The sequence below is a fragment of the Bos indicus x Bos taurus genome, chromosome X (assembly GCF_003369695.1).
Source record: "Bos indicus x Bos taurus breed Angus x Brahman F1 hybrid chromosome X, Bos_hybrid_MaternalHap_v2.0, whole genome shotgun sequence".
Classification (NCBI taxonomy): Eukaryota; Metazoa; Chordata; class Mammalia; order Artiodactyla; family Bovidae; genus Bos; species Bos indicus x Bos taurus.
The window spans coordinates 83,226,346-83,249,022 of NC_040105.1; positions in this window are offsets into that span (position 1 = coordinate 83,226,346).

The window sequence follows — 22,677 nt, forward strand, 5'->3', positions numbered from 1 at the left end:
AAATCATATGTAGCTGGAATAATGTGACCAAAGAGGACAGTGGAGCAAGATAATAGTGGACAGGTGGGCAGGGGCCAGCTCAGAGTGGGGCTGTGGTCAGGAGGCTGTATTTTAGTCTAAGGGCAATAAGAAGCCATTAAAAAAGTTAAAGCTGGGAAATAACATGATCTGGTTGACATGTTAGGAACATCATTCTCACTACTTCATGAAGAATGAATTGGAAGGGAGCAAACATGAAAGGGAAAACACTATTATGCAAAATAAAGACAACAATCTCAACCTTTAATTCAAGAGCCTCTAAAGCTGTTTTAGTAACATAGCACTGAAAATTATAGAGCTCTTTGTGGAAAATCCAAAATACTTGTATCTAAATCATAAAATATCTACCAATATAATCCCATGCTACCTTTTATGTTATAGTATAAGCACCAAGGATGTCAGCAAAATTTATGGGAACATACTCTATCCATCAGCTTATTACTCTTTCTTAAAAAATTTGGGGGAAAGACTATCATTTTGTTTCATCTTCAGTGACACAATACTCTGGTTTTGTCCATAGATAGATTGAAAAACACTGTTGAGAGAAGAGCAATTTATTGGGGCCTAGGCAGACGCTGATGCAGGTTAGACTCAAAACCAGGGCTGTTCCTATGTCCTTTGAGTCTCCTGGGGTTCTCATTGCCAGGATTTTTAGCTAGCTCTGTGAAATGCATTATTACAGTGGGAAGAAATGCAAGGTTCAAATGTTAGACATAGCAAAAGCCTAGGTTCACATTTCAGCTTAACTCATTAATGGGAAGCCAGATCCTTTCAGCCTGATTCCTATGTGAGTGCTAGGTCCCAGGCTGAAACTGTTTAGAATCTACCTGACAGCCTGATCAGCCAGGCTCCCATGGCCTCCTGTCCTGAAGCTCTTTGAGCACACAAAGCCCCCAGCTTTGAGCAGTTCCCCACCCAGGCTCCTCTCCTGCTCTCTGGTTTTCAAGAATTCTCTGAACTATGCTCCTTGCAGGCACTCAGACTTCTTTCCCGACTTTCTCATGCTGTCTGTCCATTGACACACCTCTCACTGGGTCCTTCAAATGTCCTATTTTTTCTAAATAGCCCTTATGTTTCCTTTCATCATTTCTTGGCCCCCTCCTCCCAACATCACACATCTGGGGCTCTGAGACTTGTCCATCCTGACTTTGTTCAGCTCATCCCTGCTAGGAACATACATTTGCATGTCTAAAAGCCCCATTAACATTATGATTATGCCTTCCCCATTCATCCTGCAGTTCTCTCAACATCACATACATTGAGAAGAGGGAAGGAGTTTCTATAGGAGCCAGGATGCAGGTGTCAGAATTGTGAGTGAGGCCTTAAAGGTGGCACTGTTGGATTCCTGAGAGCCAGGGCTCAAGTAGCTAGGAGTGGGCTGAAGAGGGGCTGGAATGTCCACTTCAGGATTTCTGGGAGATTCTAGGGTCTGAGAAACAAAAGCAACATTGTCATCCTTTTTGGGCAAGTCTCCCCAGCTTCAAATGAGACAAGGCCTGTGCACTGTCACATCTTTATATCTCTTTGGAGCACTGGGGACTTCTTTGGTGATGATGGGGGAGGGGGTGAGCATCAGAGAGCGTGAGAGAGCCCGAGAGGGCACTAGGGCGTGCGAGAGAGGAACTGATAAAAGAAAAACCTTTTTAGTATTTTGAGAAAGCATTTGAAAAAATGTGGAGGTTATGGGCTAGTCCAGTTCTGGCAACCACTCTGCATGAGACAAGACATGTCTGCGAAATATATGGCCCAGGTGGCAGCTCTTTCTTGTTCCGAATTATGAGAGTCATGCTGAACATTTATGGAGTGCCTGCGACTATGTGCCAGGCCCCACGCCAGGCCTCTGATGTGTTCTTATCCATTTAATCCTCACAATAACATAAGGAGATGGAAGTGATTTTTATGTTTACAAGACATGGGAGAAAATTGAGGCACAGAGAGGAAGCAAAGAGTTCAAGGACACATATCTGGTAAGTGGCAGAAGCAAACTTCCAGCCCAGCTTTGGCCAACTTCGGCGCCAATACTTGTCACAACTACACTATACTGGCTTTGTTGGCCAGTCAGGGAACCACTGCAGAGGCCAGAAAGTCCCTTCTTATCCAGCTCACCTCAATTTTGAATCTCTCTCCCTTTCTCTGCCCCCAGCCCCCGGATTTTCAATACCTTCTAAGACCACCCCCCACCACACACACACACACACACACACACACACAAAGCCCCACTGGGAATGGGAAAACCTTGGAGCAGGAGTCGAGTCATTTCATGGCAGACAAACATCCTTTGGTGTCTGTACTCAGGCAAACACTGATGACAAAAGAAAGCACAAGCTATCTTCCTGGGAACCAAAGGCCTATTTTGTATTCTTCACAGAGGAAATTAAAAATTTGTACACCCTTCCACGTCTGCTCCAGGTCAAGCATCTGCAGGATGTGTTAAAGCCCAAGACTCCATCTGGATTTCTTCAACTCCTTGTCCTTCACCCTGCCTTATGCCTCTCTGTTCCTTTATCTGTTTCTGTCTCCCACTTCTTTCACTCCCTTTTCATATTTACTTGCTAAGCCCATAGCCAGAAGAGAGAGTTGTATTTTTACTCTCCAGGGTGATTTCCTGGCTAGTCACATTCTCCTCTACTGAGGCTCTGATCATCATATTCTCTCAGCAACCACCCAGACATATGTTTAAAATTTAGGAAGTGAAGGGGGCCCATTTCTGTTCAGCTGAAAATTAATCTCTTCATTGAAAAATGGTGTGACATGCCAATTAAAAATAATGGTGTCACTTTGGTAAAATACTGCTTTCAATTTCTCACAGTCTTTCCTCAGTCTTTAATATCACAAGGCAGAGTCAAGACTGTGGCCTACAGCACCAACTCTAGAACTTTCTGTTTCTACCACTCTCTCTCTTTTGGGCTATGACTCTATGAGTGACAAGTATGATTAACCCCATATACCTCCAGGCAGGTGATGTGCCTATAGTCATACTGCTAGAGAAAGGCAAAGATAGGACTCAGAGATCTCATCCTCAACTTTAGAGATATTTCCACTCTTCCATACCCACTGGGCATATTCCTTCTCCCATGCATCCTGGATTTTGGGAGAGTGTAGTTGGAAGCAGCCAGTAGATGGTACTCTTGAGTGCCAGGAGACAATAATACAGCACTAACATTGTCTAGAAGTTTCCTGAACTTTACATGCTTTTTTTTTTTCCATTTAATTCCTCCCAAAACAGATGTAGTAAGTACTACTATTGTTCTATTTCATAGACGAGAAAACTGGATTACAGAGAGGTTGAGAACAGGGGTACTTAGCAAAAGTACTCCTTGACTAGCTGATACTCCAGAGTCCAGGATGCCTTATGGGAGGTGTCAATTCCCACTTTACAGACAGAAGTACCCCAGCCCCTCACCGCTCAAAAATTAGATAAGAAAATTTTACTCAGATTGCACATTTCCTCCAGACAAGTTGCAGAAACCATGAAGTGTACAGTTTAGTAACAATACCAACAGTTTTACCTTATATAAGGTAGGAGCTAAAAGCTCTGGAATCAGTACAGCTGAGTTCAAATCCCTCCACTTACTGGTTGTTTGACCTTAACAAGTCAATTTGTTTATTATCCAGTTTCCCCATCTATAACATTAAACAACAACAATAATGAAGATAATCACTTTGAATTTTGCAGGGATTAATGAGAAAACATGGGTAAAGCTTCTAGAAAAATGTTAAGGCTAGTGTTATGATATCTGTCAGTATATTTTCTCCTGTTATTTCTCTTAAAAGTCTCACTGTCCATTTTGTGAGGCAGAAGCTGGGACACAGAGTGAAATGACTTACTCAGGACCACTCCTGCATGCATGCTAAATCGCTTCGGCCGTGTCCAACTCTTTGTAAAACTAAGGACTGTGGCCCGCCAGGCTCCTCTGTCCATGGGATTCTCCAGGCAAGAGTACTGGAGTGGGCTGCCATTTTGTTCTCCAGGGGATCTTCCTGACCCAGGCATGGAACCTGCCTCTCTTTTGCCTCCTGCATTGGCAGGCAAGTTCTTTACAACTCAGAGTCCTGTATATCCTCCTGACTGGCTGGCATTGGCTCTGGGGGCAACAAGAGCTCCACCTCAGGGCTTGTGCTCCCAGCTGCCTGTGTATGTTTTAAAGGGCTCCATTGAAAACATATGTGCTATGTTCCCGCCGCCCCCCCCCCCCACTCCTTTTTCTTTCCTTTCCTTTTCTTTTATTCCTTCAGGGAGGAGAAATGAAACCAGATGCTATAAGGCCAGGGGGAAAATCCCAGGAAAGTCTTGTTTGCAGCTAATTTTGTATATTTTATTGGCACAGTTTCTGTCTCTCTTCTTCCCCCTTTGCATCTCCATTGCCTTCATCCGCACTTTAAATGGCCCAGACCAACAGTGCAGTCAAAAGGCAGTGGGGGCGGGGAGGCCTCCTCTGGGATTCCATGTCCGGACTGGGATAGATTCTGTGTCCGTGGAGAGCTGCTTTATTTTCTGCGAGGCTTGAAAATCTCTCAGTCTCCTGGGCTTCACACAGTCTCAGGTTCCTTCCTTCAGATGCTCTGGGACTCCTCTGGGGGCAAGGAACCTGGCCAGCCGCCCTACTCCGGTCCCCTCTTCCCCTCCCCCAAACACCCATTTCCTTTATAGCAGCTGCAGCTGCTTGGGGTCAGCCTGGGCGCTCCAACCCCTCCCCCACACCCCTTTCCCCCAGGTAAAAATAAATAAAATGTCAGTGAACTGATGGCTTTTTGGATTGCACCTCACCTCTTTCTTCCTGTTTTGAGTTTTCTGATTTCTTTGTGGGAACTACAAACCTTGCCTGGACTCTGGTGTGGGTGTGATTTCCTCCTTTCAGGCTCTGGTCCCACTCTTCCCCTGACTCCCTCCTTTCCTGGCTTGACTCTCTTATCTTTCTAATTGGGGTTTCTCACCAGCAAAGGTTTCCATCTTCTCCAAAATTAGTAAGTGTCTGGAAGGGAGGATGGAACTAAGTTTTCTGTAACCCAGCAATTGGAGCTGAGAAGTGGAAATTTCTAATTTATCTTTTACCCAAGACTCACTAGTGACGATGAGCTGTTCTCAGTGACAGTGCCACTTGGCTTGGTGAAGGGGATATTAGCCACCGTCATTACCCCAAATCAGTTTGTTGTAGGAAGGCGGACCCCTTCCAGGGCCTGAAACTGGGCTCTTGTCTAACACTTGGAAATGAATTGTCCGAGGAGACACATGTGCTGACAAAGCAAGAGATTATATTGGGAAAGGGCACCCGGGTGGAAAGCAGTAGGGTAAGGGAACCCAGGAGAACTGCTCTGCCCTGTGGCTCACAGTCTTGGGTTTTATGGTGATGGGATTAGTTTCCAGGTGGTCTTTGGCCAATCATTCTAATTCAGTGATGTGGTGCACACATCACTCAGCCAAGATGGATGCTAGTGAGAGGGATTCTGGGAAGTGGACGGACACGCGGTGTCTCCTTTCGACATTTCCCAAACTTTTCCGGTTGGTGGTGGCTTATTAGTTCCGTATTCCTCATCAGGATCTCCTGTCATAAAACAACTCATGCAAATGGTTACTGTGGTGCCTGGCCAGGGTGGGTGGTTTCAATCATTGTGCTTCCCCTAACAAGTTTACAGAAAGTGTTCTTGCTTGCTCAACAAATACACCTTCAAGGCAAATCCCTTAATCTTCACCAGCCCCAGCAAGCCCCTTCATAGAAGAGTGAACAGAACAGTGTGTATACACACACACACATATATAGGATGATTCCTAGGTGTCTCAGTGGTAAAAAATTTGCCTGCCAATCTGATCCGTGGGTTAGGATGATCCCCTGGAAAAGAAAATGGCAAGCCACTCCAGTATTCCTGCCTGGGGAATCCCCTGGACAGAGGACCCTGGCAGGCTATAGTACATGGGGTTGCAAGAGAGTCATGACTTAGCAACTAACCAACAACTATACATACATACATATATATAATATATATGTATGTGTATATATATATGGGGGTAGGGGGGCATCTTCCCTGTGTAGAAATTCTGGAGCCATCACTGGCCATCTGCTATATAAGCTGCTCTCCTTTTCAAGACTGCAAAACTATATCAACATTTAGCATCTTTGGAATGGACTGTGATGTTTGTAGAATTTAGCTAGTGTGTATAGGTCCCGGATTGTGGCCCGGACCTATCAATCAGGATAACAACCTCTGTGGTGCACTTGCAGTTCTGTTTGTAATAATTGTAAAACTATACGCCATAAAACAGTTAACAACCATTGACTGAAATCGTTATTCAGTGTAGAACCCCATTCTATTCACCTGAAGTGCACACAGGGCTTCTCAGGTGGATCTGGAATGCATTAAAGGCTTGGAGGCAACCTGAAGGGGCAAAAAGGCAGCTGGAGACAGGCTTAGAAATGTAAAGCACGTTGTTGTTTAAGGTCAACATGGTGGCTGAATAGCAGGCGGCTGCTGATGGAGGCAAGGTAAACTGCTGGTTGCTTAAGCAGAGTTGAGGGCCTGAAACTGTGTCCCTCTCTCTCTGGAGTAGAACTAAGAAAGTTAGAAATTGTGAGTCTGTTTTTAGTTCCTGTCTTAAAGAGTTTATGTTTAGGGATGGGAAAAGTGTGCACAGGTGTATTGGGTTGGCCAAAACCTTCCTTCAGATTTTTCCATAACCTGTTACAGAAAAACCTAATAACTTTTTGGCCAACCCAACATAATGGTGAAGAGGGGCTTCCCTGGTCGCTCAGTGGTAAAGAACCCGTCTGTCAGTGCTGGAGATGCAAGTGACTCTGGTTCGATCCCTGGGTCAGGAAGATCTCCTGGAGGAAGAAATGGCAACCTCCTCCAGTATTCTTGTCTGGAGAATCCCATGGACAAAGGAAACTGGAGGGCCACAGTCCATGGGATCACAAAGGGTTGGACATGACTTAGTGACTAAACAACAACAATATAATGATTAAGAACATGGCTCTGGTGCCAGGTCATGTGAATTCAACAAGATCTTCCACTAATCACCTTGAGCCAGTCATTGTCTCCTCTGACTATTGTATCCTCATTTAGAATGTGGAGGCAATAGTTGTTATCTACCTCATGAGGACAGTGAGATGAGCCCATGCCTGTAAAGTACCTAGCACACAGTGAGAACTCTACTGATGGCATGTGTGTGCTCAGTCATGTCTGACTCTTTGCAACCCTATGGATTGTACCCCACCAGGCTTCTCTGTTCATGGGATTCTCCAGGCAAGAATAATGGAATGTGTTGTCATCTTCCACTCTAGGGGATCTTCCTGACCCAGGGATTGACCAGCATCTCTTGCATTTACTACCTTGACAGGTGGATGCTTTACCACTGCGCCACCTGATGGCAGCTACTATTTATTCAGTGCTTACTAAGTGCTACACTCTGCACTACATGCTTTCCTTGCATTGTCTCCTTTTAATTCTTATAACTATCCTATAATGCAGAAGTCATTATTATTCCCCAATGCCCAGATGAGGAAACTGAGGCTGAGAGAAGAGGATGATGGTAATTGAGTGTAGCAGGTGCTATAATATGCTATGCTCAGTTGCTCAGTTGTGTCCAACACTTTGCAACCCACCAGGGTGTAATCTGCCAGGCTCCTCTGTCCTTAGGATTTCCCAGGCAAGAATACTGGAGTGGGTTGCCATTTCCCTCTCCAAGGGATCTTCCCAACCCAGGGATTGAAATTGTGTTTCCTGCATTGGCAGGCAAATTCTTTCCCACTAAGCCACCTGGGAAGCAATAGGTAAGTGCGATAGGAATACAAAAATGGACCTGTCTAATCCCTCCTGGGCAAATCTGGGGAAAGCGTCACAGAAGAGTGCTTACATAAGATGGGCTCTGAAGACTAAACAAGGATTCACCCAGAGGCGCAGAGAGTATGCAAAGGCAAATGCACAGTAATTGAGCATAGTAGAAGTGCAGATGTGGGCAAGGTGGGTATCATCAGGAAACAGTCCTGAAGGTTGACTGAGGACCTTTTATGTCTGCCATGCTGAGGAATTTAGACCTCATCCTTGAGAGAATCATCAAAGACGTGGAAAGGCTGCATACAGGGAAGGAATCCAAGTTAGCGATAATGAGGGTCCGTACTGACATAGTAGCAGTGCAAACAGAGATAAACCCAAGTGCTATGAAGCCTCTATTTTCATCTCAAGGGCCTCACAATATAGTGCAGAAGACAGTTCTCAAATCAAAAGCAAATCAACCATTCCAATACAATGCAGTATGCTCAGCGGGAGCACCCCGCACGCAGGGCGCCGGGGAAGCACAGAGAAAGAACATTCTTCAGGTGTGGGGGGAGGTCAGAAAAAGCTACTCATAAAAGGAACCTCTGGAACTAAGTTTTGAAGGGTAGAAAGAATTATCCAAGCAAAGAAAAGATAAGAGGATTGTCATTCCAGTCATAGGAATAACACAGCAAAGGCACAGAGGGTTGTCATTCCAATCATAGGAATAACACAATAAAAGTACAAAGGATCATCATTCCAGTCATAGAAACAACACAGCAAAGGTGCAACAGCATGGAATGTGAGGGCCTGCATGAATTTCAGTATAGATGGAGCAGAAAGTGCATGAAGGCTAAGGGGCAAGAGGGGTAGGATATGGGATTAGGAAGACAGCAGAGGCCAAGTTTAGAAGACTTTATCTGTGCCATGTCAAGAAGTTTCAACTTAATCTAGTAGGTGAATGGGGAGTCATTAAAGTAATTGAAGTAATTTATTTTATTTATTCTTTTAAAATTTATTTTATTTAAGTATAGCTGATTTACAATGTTGTGTTAATTTCTGCTGAACAGCAAAGTGATTCAGTTATACATACATATATATATATATATATTATTTTTCATATCTCTTTCCATTATGGTTTATTATAGGATATTGAATATAGTTCCCTGTGCTATACAGTAGGAGTTTGTTGTTTATCCATTGTATATATAATAGTGTGCATCTGCTAACCCCAAACTCTCAATTCATATCTCTTCCTCCCCTCTCCCTCTTGGCAACAAGTCTGTTCTCTATGTCTGTTAGTCTGTTTCTCTTTCACAGATAAGTTCATTTGTGTCATATTTTAGATTTCACATGTAAGTGATATCATATTGTTGAGGTCCTTTAATGGACTGGAACTTGGTGGTCTGGAGTCAATGATAAGAAAGTAAAGGAGAGGAAGAGGCTGATATTCCTTGGTTTACACAGAAAGCCAATAAAGTCCCTGCATGGGGCTTGCTCTGTTCACGAAGGCCTCAGGTGCCCTCTTGATGGGGTGAAGGCGCAGAGTACCTACTCGAGAGGGTCTTAGAAGCCCGGGCAAGAAAGTGAACTCAGAGAGCCTCTGCGCTCCAGGGGATCAGCCTGAAAAAGAGAGGGAGGGAGGGAGCGAGTGAGCAAGCAAGCAAGAGAGAGAGAGAGAGAGAGAAAGAAAGAAAGACACGGGGACCAGAGCTCTGATGGAGCAAAGGTGTTTTAATCAACATGGTGTGAGCATATATACTGTCTTACAAGGTAGTTATTCTTAGCAAAGATAAAGATTAAAATTCCAGACTTACAAAACATAGGGGATCCATATTAAAGAGAGAGAGAGTTGTAAACAATCACTTTTACTGTATGGTTCACAAGAAGGAAGAGGGTACTTATCACCATATAGAAACACTAATGAAGGATATGCCTGGATTCCTCAGCCCCCGGGAAAGTCTTGCCTCTCCTCTTAATTCCAGAATATTCAGGAATTAATAAGGAACAGAGAATTCCGGACAGATCCAAAACAGCACACAGGAAGCCAGCCTCCTGTTAAATGCTTCCTGACATCATATGGTATTTGTCTTTCTGACTTGTTCCACTTAAGTATGATAATCTCTAGGTCCATCCATGGTGTTGTAAATGACATTATTTCTTCCTTTATTATGACTGAGTAGTATTTCATTGCACATTTATACTACATATTTATCCATTCATTTGTTGATGGATATTTAGGTTGTTTCCATGTCTTGGCTATTGTAAATAGTGCTGCTATGAACATAGGGATGCATATATCTTTTCAAAGTTAAGAGTTTTGACCAGACATATACCTAGGAATGGGATTGCTGGATCATATGGTAGTTCTATTTTTAGTTTTTAAAGGACCATCCATACTGTTCTCCATAGTGGCTGTACCAATTTACATTCCCATCAACCGTATAGGAGTGTTCCATTTCACTGAATTCATTTAATTAAGGGCCAACCCGATGTACCGATACACCTATTAGACTAGTAGTAGTGTAGAGCGTGGGATTTGAGGTGGTGAAATTAGAAGAGGCAAGACCAGAAGCAGGAAAACCTGGTAGGAAATTACTGTAACAGTTCATGCTAGAGATGATGAATGGCTTAACAAAACCGAGGTAGGTGTGATAGGAGGGGAGTGATGGGGGAATTAAAAGTGGCAGGACTTGGTGACTGATTTGATATGGTGGTTGATAGAAAAGGAATTAAGGAGGACTCGGGTTTGGGACCTTAATGATGAATAAATTTTGGTTTTACCAACCAAGAAGAATAGAGAACAGAATCTGGAAAAAAATGATGAGTTCAGTTTTGGACATATTGAGTTCCAGATGGTTGTAGGGTATCCAAGTGGAGAGGAGATGTCCACTGGAAATGTTTTGATATATGAGTATAGAGCTCCAGGGACATGTCCCTGACAGAGATTTAGATTTGGAAAAACATCAGAATATGGATGATGGTAAAAATCATCGGAGGAGATGAGATCCCTAGAGAGAGGATGTATAGTGAGTATAGAGGAGGGCCAAAGAAAAAAACCTTTTGGACTATCAATATTCAGTAGGCAGACAGAGCAGAGGGTTCAGGAAGGTTGGTGCTTAGCCTGTACTCTATATTTTAGGAATTGTGGGGTTGAATGAGAAACCCTGACACAGTAACCCCAATCTTTCCTTCTTAGAACTTCTAAAACTTTTTGTGGCCTATATAATTGAGGATTTTAAATTTTAGGGCAGCATATTTTTCAATGTCTAATTTAGTAACTTTTTCTGAATATTGTTGAAAATTGCTTTGCAAAAAAACTTTCATTACAAAGTTTTCCAAGTTAACTAAAAATATCTCTAGGCAGAAAAATTGCATTTATTTTCTTTGTCTCATTTACCTAAAAGCTTTGAAGTATCACATCCCTTTGCCTCAGGAAGAGTTGCTTCCTCTCAGTTTAACCTAGGTCAAGCACCAAGCATTGTGCTTAGGAAAATTGTAGGTGGCCAAAACGGTTCAAGTGGCATTATCTGTTATTTTTACCTAAATATGCCTACACTATCCTGTAACTATACACAGACACACACACATAAGTTAGGTCTTTGTGAAATAGTGGTGGTTCAATTTCAATCTTGCCTTTCAGGTTTTTGTTTTATTTTTTTTTTTTTTGTACTGAAGGGCAAATCAGAAAAAAAAAAGAAGTATGTGGCTTCCAGGGGCTGTTTCCCTTTAGATTACTACAGCATGTTAAAAACTGATCACAGTTGATATACATCAGCTTGCCTGAGTTTCTGCAACATGCCTCAAATGCAAAAATCCTTCGTGATGGACGATTGTGGGTAAAAACATACATGAATCAGATTTCTCCTCTGATAGCTTCCAGACCTCATTTTAGTGGGTTTGGCTCTTAAGGCAAACTCCACTGGACAGCACAGGAGTAGCACTCAGTCATTTCTCCCACACTTGGCCTCCATTCAGTGGGCGGACCTGACTAGCTGCTTACATCCTCTCCCTCCTAAGGGAGAAGGGAAGTTAGAGATCTCCCTGGTGAGTGCTGAGTTGCCATCTGCGCATAAGGTTTTATAGTGGAGAAACAAACACTCTGCTTTCTCTCAACTTCATTGTAATAAATCTTGGCAGAGACTCTCTCAGAGAGAGAAGAGGAAAGAGGGAGTAGAGAGATAAAGAGACAGAAGAAAAAGAAAACAGAGGAAAAGGAAGAGAGGAAGAGAAAGGGAAGAGAAGGGATACATTGCCATTGCTATGCACTACTTTCCCCTGTGTGCTTTGTACTTGTAATACATGGATCCTAAATGCCACAAAGCTATTTCCTTCCCAGTGACTAGTAGTAACAATTTAATCCAAATGCAACCCTTGGTTTGTTTATGAGGGGAGAATAGGGTCTTTTGTTTCCTACCTACCTGGTTATATTTTTAAGTGAATTCTTGAGTTAAAAAAAAAAAAAAAACAGCAACCAAACTCTAGTCAATGTTCCAATAACCTACTCCTTTTTGCCACCCCCTGCCTTTTGCTGCTCCACAGGTAAGCTGTGCTCTCATCCACAGCAGGGGCTTCCCAAGGCAGGGTCTTCCCTGATGGCTCCAAGGTAAAGAATCCGTCTGCAATGCAGGAAACATGAATTCGACCCTTGGGTTGGGAAGATCCCCTGGACAAGTGAATGGCTACCCACTCCAGTATTCTTTCTGGAAAATTCCAAGGACAGAGGAGCCTCACAGGCTAAGTCCAAGGGATCGCATAGAGTCAGACACTACCGAGCACACACACGTACATGCACACATCCAAGGCAGAGCCTTCGTCATCATCTGAGGGTTGTTGTGCCCTGGCCAGGCTATAGCGACCACACAAACACGTCAGCCTTCACCACTAAGTCTCTCTTGCTATTGCCACTTTCTTGACCTCTGTCTCCAGCAGATGAAGGTAAGGGAATTTTTGTTTTTCAGCCTTTGGTACAGAAAAGGAAATATAAGTTAAAGAAAGAAAAGAACAGGAAAAGAGAAAAGGAATATGAAAGAAAAAATAAGAAAACCCCTGTAACAGTTGTCCCCAGGCTCCATTCCTAGCTCATGTGACCTTCTCTGCTTCTCTGCTCAGAAATTCATTAAACAAATGATGTTCTGGAGGGAAGATGGGGGTTGACATGTATATACTGCATCACTAAATGTGCACTAAGTCATTACAGACTTGTCCAACTCTGTGCAACCCTATGAACTGTAACCTGCCAGGCTCCTCTGTCCATGGCATTCTCCAGGCAAGAATACTGGAGTGGGTTGCCGTGCCCTCCTTCAGGGGATCTTCCCCACCCAAGGATCGAACCCACATCTCTTACATCTCCTGCATTGGCAGGCAGGTTCTTTACCACTAGCGCTACATGGGAAGCTCATGTATACACTACTATGTATAAAATTGATAACTAGTAAGAACCTGCTGTATACCACAGGGAACTTTCCTCAGTACTCTGGTGACCTAAATGGTAAGGAAATCCAAAAACGAGGAGATATATGGGCTTCCCAAGTGGTGCCAGTGGTAAAGAATCTGCCCGCAATGCAGGAGATGCAAGAGACACAGGTTTGTTCCCTGGGTTGGGAAGATCCCCTAGGAGGAAGGCATGGCAACCCATTCCAGTATTCTTGCCTGGAGAATCCCATGGACAGAGGAGCCTGGTGGGCTACAGTCCATGCAGTCACAAAGAGTCTGACACAACTGAGCATGAATGCATGTACATATATATGCATATAACTGATTCACTTTGTTGTAGAGGAGAAACTAACACAACATTGTAAAGCAACTGTACTTCAATTTTATATTATTATTTGTTCAGATGGTAATACTCTTGATACATTTGATTAAATATTAAATTTCAAAAAAATTAACTTTAAAAATGATGATTTTTGTTTTGAGGCATAGCCTTTTCATTCCCTACTGCGGGGTCAGGAAAGTATTGATATATGATATGATGTAGATTAGACAGGCAGTGGAATTCTCTGCCTGGGTTCTCATTCCAGGACCTAGCCCAGTGCCTGGCCCATAGTGCCAAATCACCTCCCTTTCTTAAAAAGCTTGAGTACCCTGTAGCAATGCCACCATTCCTGGACTGTTCAGAGTGTTCTAGCACTATGTGATATGCCAATAACATCTCATTGGGAATCCACTTTTCTCAAAGGTGTTTGGTTACGAGGGAAATAGATTCCTATTAACAGGCAAAATATGTTGCTTCACACACACATATGGACACACTTGTACACATTCATTGGGGTAAACAATCCACACCTAACGAAAGGTATTCTACTCCCTATTCTACAAGAAGCCTCAGTTCCTTGTCCAAAGGTAACTGCAGAGCCACTGTTAAGTGATCCTTGTCTCACAGGCAAGCTTTAGTGTGGAAAGGAGGTGGGCTTAAGTTGCTCCTGGTTTGCACAGGGTGCTGAGGTAGAGGGTCCCCAGTACTTCAGGGTGGGAGGCATCAGGCCTTGGGCTCTCATGGGGATGATAGTTCTGAAAACAGGTACGAGGAGAAGATGGGAAGCATCACCTGCTTTATTATAGTCTTAACTCCTTTGGGGTGTGACTCGGATCCTGGAATGGAATTGTCCAATGAAAGGAAAATTTGAGGTCCAGAAAGGAAGGGCTTTGTCTGAGGTCACACCCACCCCCCCCACAACCACAGCACACACACACACACACACACACACACACACATATATCTTTACAGGCAGAGCTGGAATGCTAGCCCCTAGGTCTCCAGCTTCCCAGGACAGTGTTCTGAATTCCCTAGCATCTCCACCAGTCAAATGAGCCAGGCTAGGACCTCTGCTCTTGGTACCTTCCACTACTACTCTATTCCCTGTGTCTGGACTATGAGCCTTATAAATGTCAAGGGTCCCTCAAAGAGAGGATTTTTCCTCTCCGTTTAGTCAAAAGATGATAGAGTTTGGGGGCCTGGAGAGAGAGTTTTCAAACTGTCAACTGCTCTGAAACACCTGAGGTGATAATCACATCAGTCTTTCCCAGCTGTTTGTTATTGACAAAGTCTACCCTTTTGTGAAAGGTCTACAACTCAGCAGAATTTTTTGTGTTTACATGATGGCTTTCCTTCCAATGCAGCCCTAAATCTGGATGGAAAGCACTCTCTTGTTTTTTTTTTTATTATTATTATAATGTTTCTGTTTGATTATAACGTTCATATACATTCCCTGGCAAAAGTGAATATTGTGGAAGAATATTAGGGAAAATATAAGTAAACAGATGCTGTGCTTAAAATAAATATGTACGTGTAACCGAATCACTTTGCTGCACACCTGACACTAACAGAACCTTGTAAGTTGACTATCCTTCAATTAAAGTGTTAGTCGCTCAATTGTGTGACTCTCTGCGACCCCATGGACTGTAGCCCGCCAGGCTGTTCTGTTCATGGGATTCTCCAGGCAAGATTTAGGTTGCCATTCCCATCTCCAGGGGATCTTCCCCAATCCAGGGATCGAACCCAGGTCTCCTGCATTGCAGGCAGACTCTTTACTGCCACCAGGGAGCCATACTTCATTTAAATAAAAAGTTAAAACAACAACAACAACAACAAACTTTTGCCAACTGTTAAGAAATCCCTTTTCTAGACACAAGAGGGAGCTTTTACCTAAAATGAAAATAAAGGCAGTTTAATGCACATTCTACCATCTTTATTTTCTTTTCATTGAAAAAATTAAATTTGTGATCTTTGAAAACACATTTGTTAAATGATTGTGAATACATATAACCCTAGAGATGACAGGCTCCTGAACTACTGTGACCTCTCGTCAGCAATTCATATGGTTGTCTATTCCTCTCCTTAAAGGTGTTCCTTCCTTGGCTCCTGAGACACAACTCTGGCCCTGGGTCTACTCATAACTTTTTTGATCATTTCTCTCTCTTCAGTGTGGGTGCTTTCCCGATTCCCCCAGCTCTCTTCCTTCTCATTCTGCAACATCTACACACTTTCCTTGACTGACCTCATGCATGCCTCGTGGTTTCAATCCCCATTATGTACTGATGAATAAGTCACCACATGTACCTCCTGCTATTAAGTCCATGCTGAGGTCAAGACATGCATATTCACTTACCTACTGAACATGTCCAAGAGCGCAGAAGCTGCCAGAGGAAAATAAATCGGTTGGCCTGATCCAAGACTACAGAACAGCTTGGTTAGGGAGTCTCTGAGTTTTCAATGTCCTGTATGAACAGTGATATTTTTGAAATGGAATAAACAGCAAAACAGCAGCAACAACAGCAACAACAAAAATCCTTTAAATACTAGAACACAACAAAAATGATGGTAGACAGCAAAAAGGATGATGTTTCCCATCTTATTTTTTACAAATACAAAACGTATCACTTAGAGCTGAGTTGTCCAACTTAGTAGTCACTAGTTCACAGGTGGCTATTGTGCACCCAAAATGTGGCTGGTTTGAATTGAGATGTAGAGTATATGTAAAATACATATAACATTTAAAAGAAAGCAGAGTATCTCGTTAATCTTTTTATTTTAATGTTGATTCTAGAACAGCTCCCGGCTCATATGAAGTGCTCAATAAATGTTAGCTGCTACTATTACTAGACATTAATTCTAATCATTCCAAATTTCTTGTTGTAACCAAAACCAACCAGGCACTTTGATGCTTCTCTGCCTTTGTGACTGCTGTTTCACCTGCCTGGAATCCCCTATCTTAAGTCTTTCCCTATTAAACTCTTACTCATCTTTCAAGACTTGGCTTCAATGTCTTCCACCCAGTGTTTGAAGCCTTCCTCATTACCAGGGGTCATTTTCTCCTCTGTGGCATAATTTACATGTTGCTATTATTGCACACATTATTATAGTACAGTTACATTTGTAGTATAATTGTGTGTCTGTTTCCTCCATTAGACTCTTAAACTCAATAAGCACTGGGGCTTGTTTGCTTTCTCTTGATATCACCAGAGTCTAGGACATTTGCCACGTAATACGTGCTCAATGGGCTTCCCTGGTAGCTCAGCTGGTAAAGAATCTTCCAGCAATGCAGGAGACCCCAGTTCGATTCTTAGGTTGGGAAGATCCCTTGGAGAAGGGATAGGCTACCCACTCCAGTATTCTTGGGCTTCCCTGGTGGCTCAGATAGTAAAGAATCTGCCTCAGATGGTAAAGAATCGAGACCTGGGTTTGATCCCTGTGTTGGGAAGATACCCTGGAGGAGGGCATGGTAACCCACTCCAGTATTCTTGTCTGGAGAATCCCCATGGACAGAGGAGCCTGGTGGGCTACAATGCATGGGGTCTCAAAGGGTAGGACATGACTGAGTGACTAAGCATAGCACAGATACTCAATAAATGTTTTCCAAATTGAAAATTAAATTAGCTGATCAAACCATCTGTCTTTACACATGAAGAAACTGAAGTTCAAGGAGGTAATGCAAAATTTTAGGTGGGGACGCTTTGGATTCCAATGGACCAGGGGACCTTTCCTCTTGCCTCTGAAAAGAATAGGCAAAAAATGATCTCAGAATACAAGTGCAGCAAGTAGAACTTTAGATTAACCTAGATCCTTAAGTTTCTCTACTTTGTAAGAAAATATCATGAAAGAGAGAATCCAAAACCCTGATACTGAATTGAGCATTTTGTGCTAAGTCTCTTCAGTCACGTCCGACTCTGTGTGACCCTATGGACTATAGCAACCCCAGGCTCCTCTGTCCAAGGGGATTCTCCAGGCAACAATACTGGAGTGGTTGCCATGCCCTTTTCCAGGGAATCTTCCTGACCCAAGGATCGAACCCTCGTCTCTTATGTCTCCTGTGTTGGCAGGCAGTTCTTTACCACTAGTGCCACCTGGGAAGCCCCTGTATCAAAACTCCCACTAGTTTCAGATCTTAGAATATTGGTTAAGAATGTCATTTTCACTTATTACCCCAGTTTAGCTGGCTAGTCAGTGAGATATGCAAGTGACTGAAGAATGCAGGGTTCAATATTGCTGTACCCTTGATGGCAAGGATACCATAACCCAAATGGCCTGGATGCTAATTCTTACTGTGCTGCTAAACTACTTAAACTTTCAGTAACGTTTTTCACATCCATATAAGAGGGTGTTGGATCGGATGATCTCTAAAGTCTAACAAACTCCCCTGTGACTGTGACTATGACACGATCTTTCATAGACAATGAGACTTATTTTTAGAGCTTCCTAGAAAAAAAATGCATTTCCCTTAGGGATACCTTTAGTTTTCTTACATCTCTGAGGTTAGCAAATAATTATGGAAATACCTGATTGAAATGGCATTTGTAGATTTACTTTCACATGCAACATTTCAGTCTGTAAAACCCCTGTGAGGAAAATAAACTGGTTGTTATACCAATTCTGCAGATAGTGGTGGTGATGATGGTGAGGATGATGATGATAAGAGCTAATACTTTTTATTGAGTGTGCTTGTTGCTAAGTCACTTCAGTCGTGTCCGACTCTGTGTGACCACATAGACGGCAGCCCATGAGGCTCCCCTGTCCCTGGGATTCTCCAAGCAAGAACACTGGAGTGGGTTGCCATTTCCTTCTCCAATGCATGAAAGTGAAAAGTGAAAGTGAAGTCACTCAGGTTGTCTACTTGAAAGTCATGGATGGATATGGTGCCCTAGAAAGGCAGTGTGCTTAGTTGCTCAGTCGTGCCCAACTCTTAGCGACCCCATGGACTGCAGCCCACCAGGCTCATCCATCCATGGGATTTTCCAGGCAAGAGTACTGGAGTAGGGTGCCATTGCCTTCTCCTATTGAGTGTGCTAGTTGTTTTTAGAATTCAGCATGTATCAATGGTACCATCTTGTTACTCTAGATGAGGATTCTAAAGGGCCATAAGATTAAGTGATTAAAGTTGGTAGTGACAGAACCAGTACTTGAATCCAAATCAACTGTCATTTCTATATTCTTATATCAATTACTCATTTTCCTGCAGTATACAATTTCAATTTTTTTTGTATCATTGAAATTATCACTTTTCATGTTAGCCCTTCACAACCGGAGGCTACTGCTCTTTATCCTTTTAACTTTCTCTTCTTTCCTAAATGAATTACATTTCTGGTCACAGAGCTGGAGCTGGCTCACCTCGTCTCATGAAAGTTAATTCTGTGGACCTCTTTCTGACTCCCCATTCAGTGATATCACTTTGGTGGCTTGAAATAGCCCATAGTGGGAGATTTTAATGCCATGGAAATATACAGATGTTACAAATAGAAACCACTTCACCCCCTGGAGAGCCAATTGTTAAAATTTACCAGCACATGCCTGGTTCTAAATGAAAGAGAGAAATGCTTCAACCTTGTTCTAGGTTCCACTGGACAAAGTGGTCATCTGTATTTGAATAAAGATAGCAGTGTAGTGCACAGCATCTGTCTTAGTCTGGAGAAAGAGAGGAGTTATTCTTCCTTTGAGATGCCTTTGCTATATTTCCAGATATATCTAGACTTGAAGAGAGCTAGTAGAGCTCGAGAAACAATTTACTGCTCTAAATTGTTACTATTCTCCTTTCTGTTGACTCCTAGAAACTGCCAAGGTGGAGGCTCTGATCCATTATTGTATTGGCAAAGATTTTTAGATAATCTGCTTTAAGCTACTTATATCAATTAGGGTGACATGGTCAGTAGATGGTAATGCCTGGGTTTCTTAATGGCCAGTGTACTTGTACAAGACATGATTTGAAAATATTTGCAATATGTATTGATAGTCAGTGGTATACGAATGAACAAAACTTACTTTGTATAAACAGTCACTCTAAAGATGTTTACTTAGTGTTCAGTCATCAGAGTCCCAGCATGTCCAACTGTTATACATACTCACATTTAAGGAGAAATCTATGCCCCTTGTCATATTTTGGAGATAGAACAATCTCTGTAATTCTCTTGAAGATAGGAGTAATGGAAGGTTTGATTTGATAGTGCACAGTACTGACCACAGAAGTACCTCATAACGTACAGCTGAATGAATTATGTTCACTTTCATAAACTGGACTTCAGATTCCTCCCCCAAACTAGTCTAGACCTACTCCCTGGAAAGCAAAAGCCCTGGATCCCCCGAGATAGCCTCAATTCAAAAATTTCTGTCTGGCTCTAAGTCCTTACACCAGAAAATAGGCCCTACTTTTTGGTTCATGCAAATACCATCATTGTATGCACTGGGAATGGGACTGTTTGGCTGGAAGAGGAGAAAATTGTTCATCATTATTCATATATTTAATTTGGGCATTATTTAGGGGAGTTGGTCTGGATGAGTAGGCAGAGCTCATGAGCTGGAGAGATAGAGACATGAGGGAAACCAGAAGAAAGTCACTTGAGCTCATGCCTCACGCAGGCCTCTTCTCGGCAACTCCTCCTCAGGAACTGGTCTGTGGCCTCCTCCCCAGGACCTGCATGTCTGGCCACATGTGTGCCCAAGGGGAGGTCCGCCTGTTAGACACAATGCAGGCAGTATCCATGAGGCCCCTCAATCCAAACCCAACTCTGTTGCTGTAGCCCCTTAGCCGGTTTCCCTTGGGGCCTCATCTGGGCCCAAGGCTCTGAAGAAGAAGCCAGATGACTTAACCTCTGGAACCATGAGAAGCTTAATCAGGAGTGCTTATGAAGACTTTGTTGTTTAATCACTCAGTTGTATTCAACTCTTTTGCGACCCCATGGACTGTAGCCTACCAGGCTCCTCTGTCCATGGGATTTTGTAGGCAAGAATACTGGAGTGGGTTGCCATTTCCTCCTCCAGGGAATATTTCTGATCCAGGGGTCAAACCGGGGGTCTCCCACATTGCAGGAAGATTCTTTACCATCTGAGCCATCGAGGAAGCCCTTGTGAAGCCTAGTTACAGAAAATATCAGGGGAAGGCTCAGAATGTGATTGATGGAATGAGAACTGAGTAGAATTCCCCTCTCTGGGAATTTTTACAAGGCAGGGGCATGAAGACATTTAGGAAGAAGCAAACAGTGAGGTGGAAGGTCAGATGTGTTTGGATGAAGAATAGCTAAACCAAACCCCTTCTCCCTTGAGTGTTTCTCTGAAGGTGGAGGGATGAGGACAGAACTTTCTGGAAAAGAGATGTGTGATAAAAGGCAGAGCCTATCAGAGGGTTTCCTGATAGAGAGACTGATTATCAAATATGCTCATGACTCTCAAGATTATAAATAGAGAGTGGACGAAGTCCTTTTTTATTGAATTTTCTTTTCTACATCAAAGCTGGCATTCTTCAGCTCTTTCTAATTGTAAGCCACATTATAGGACCAGCTCATTTGTAACTCTCTTGATCTCCTACAGCTTGTCCTTTCTCTGTCTTCATATTTTTAAATATGGGCTTTATATATCCAATCCCAAGGCTCAAATGTGTCAGCCTCAAACAGTCCTTAAGCCAAGCAGTCAGGTGATTTATAGATGCCAAGTTGAAGAATGTTATATTCTTATGAGGTGGAGAGGTGTGACATAAAGTGCTAACTAGAGTGAAAAGAGCAAAAACAGCACAAGAAAAAGGCAAGGCTTGAGGTTGGGAATAGGCAAAGAAACAGACAAAACCCCAAAGCCCAGGGGAAAGCTTAGGCTGTAGGCAAACACTGAAATTAATTCCAGTGATATTTGAGGATGGATGAGATAGCTGTGGGGTCTGGTGAATATACTTAAATGCTTACCTAAAGGAACAGAGAATTAGGAAGCTGTTGCCAAAATTACACCCAGCAATGTTTGTTTCTCTACTTGTTTTCTGATTCATAGAAGTAAATGCTTGTTTGAAGGAGGAGGGGGGAAACCATCATCACCAGAATTAATCCAAGTGATACTGGATTCTGAATGAATTATAGACATGCTTTGTTTTATTGTGTTTCACAGATACTGTACTTTTCACAATCTGAAGGTTCGTGGGAACCCTACATCAAATAAGTCTATAGGCACCATTTTTCCAATAGCATTTTCTCATTTTGTATCTCTATGTCACATTTTGGTAATTCTCAAATTTTGTTTCAATTTTTCATCATTATTATACTTGTTATGTTGACCTGTAATCAGTGATCTTTTATGTTACTATTGTAATCATTTTGGGGTGCCACAAACTACAGTCATATAAAATAGCAAACTTAATAAATATTGTGTGTGTTCTATTATCTGAGACTCTGAGTCTGAGACAAAACAATATTGAAAATTAGGCCAATTAATAACTCTAAGTGTTCAAATGAAAGGAAGAGTCACCTGTCTCAAACTTTAAACCACAAGCTAGAAAATTTGATTAAGCTTAGTGAGGAAGGCACATCAAAAGCCAAGATAGACCAAAAACTAGGGCTCTTGCACCAAACACTTAGCAAATTACTAATAACAAAGGAAAAATTCTTGAAGGAAATGGAAAGTGCTACACCAGTAAACACTTGAATGTTAAGAAAGAGAAATAACCTTCATTGCTGATATAGAGAAAGTTTTAGTGATCTGGGTGGAAGATCAAACCAGTCAGAATATTCCCTTAAGCCAAAGCCTAATCAAGAGCAAGGCCCTAACTCTCTTACTTCTGTGAAGGCTGAGAGAGGTAAGGAAGCTGCAGAATAAAAGTTTGTAGCTAGCAGAGGTTGGTTCATGATGTTTGAGAAAAGAAAGTGTTTCTCTAACATCAAAGTGCAAGGGAAAGCAGCAAGTGCTGATGTAGAAGCTGCAGCAAGTTATCCAGAAAACCTAACTAAGATAATTCATGAGGGTAGCTATGCTAAAAACCAGATTTTCAATGTAGATGAAATAGCCTTCTGTTGGAAGAAGATACCATCTAGGACTTAGAGCTAGAGAGGAGAAGTCAGTGCCTGATTTCAAAGGACAGGTTGACTCTCTTTTCTGGGGCCAGTGCAGCTGGGTACTTTAAATTGAAAAGCCAATGTTCATTT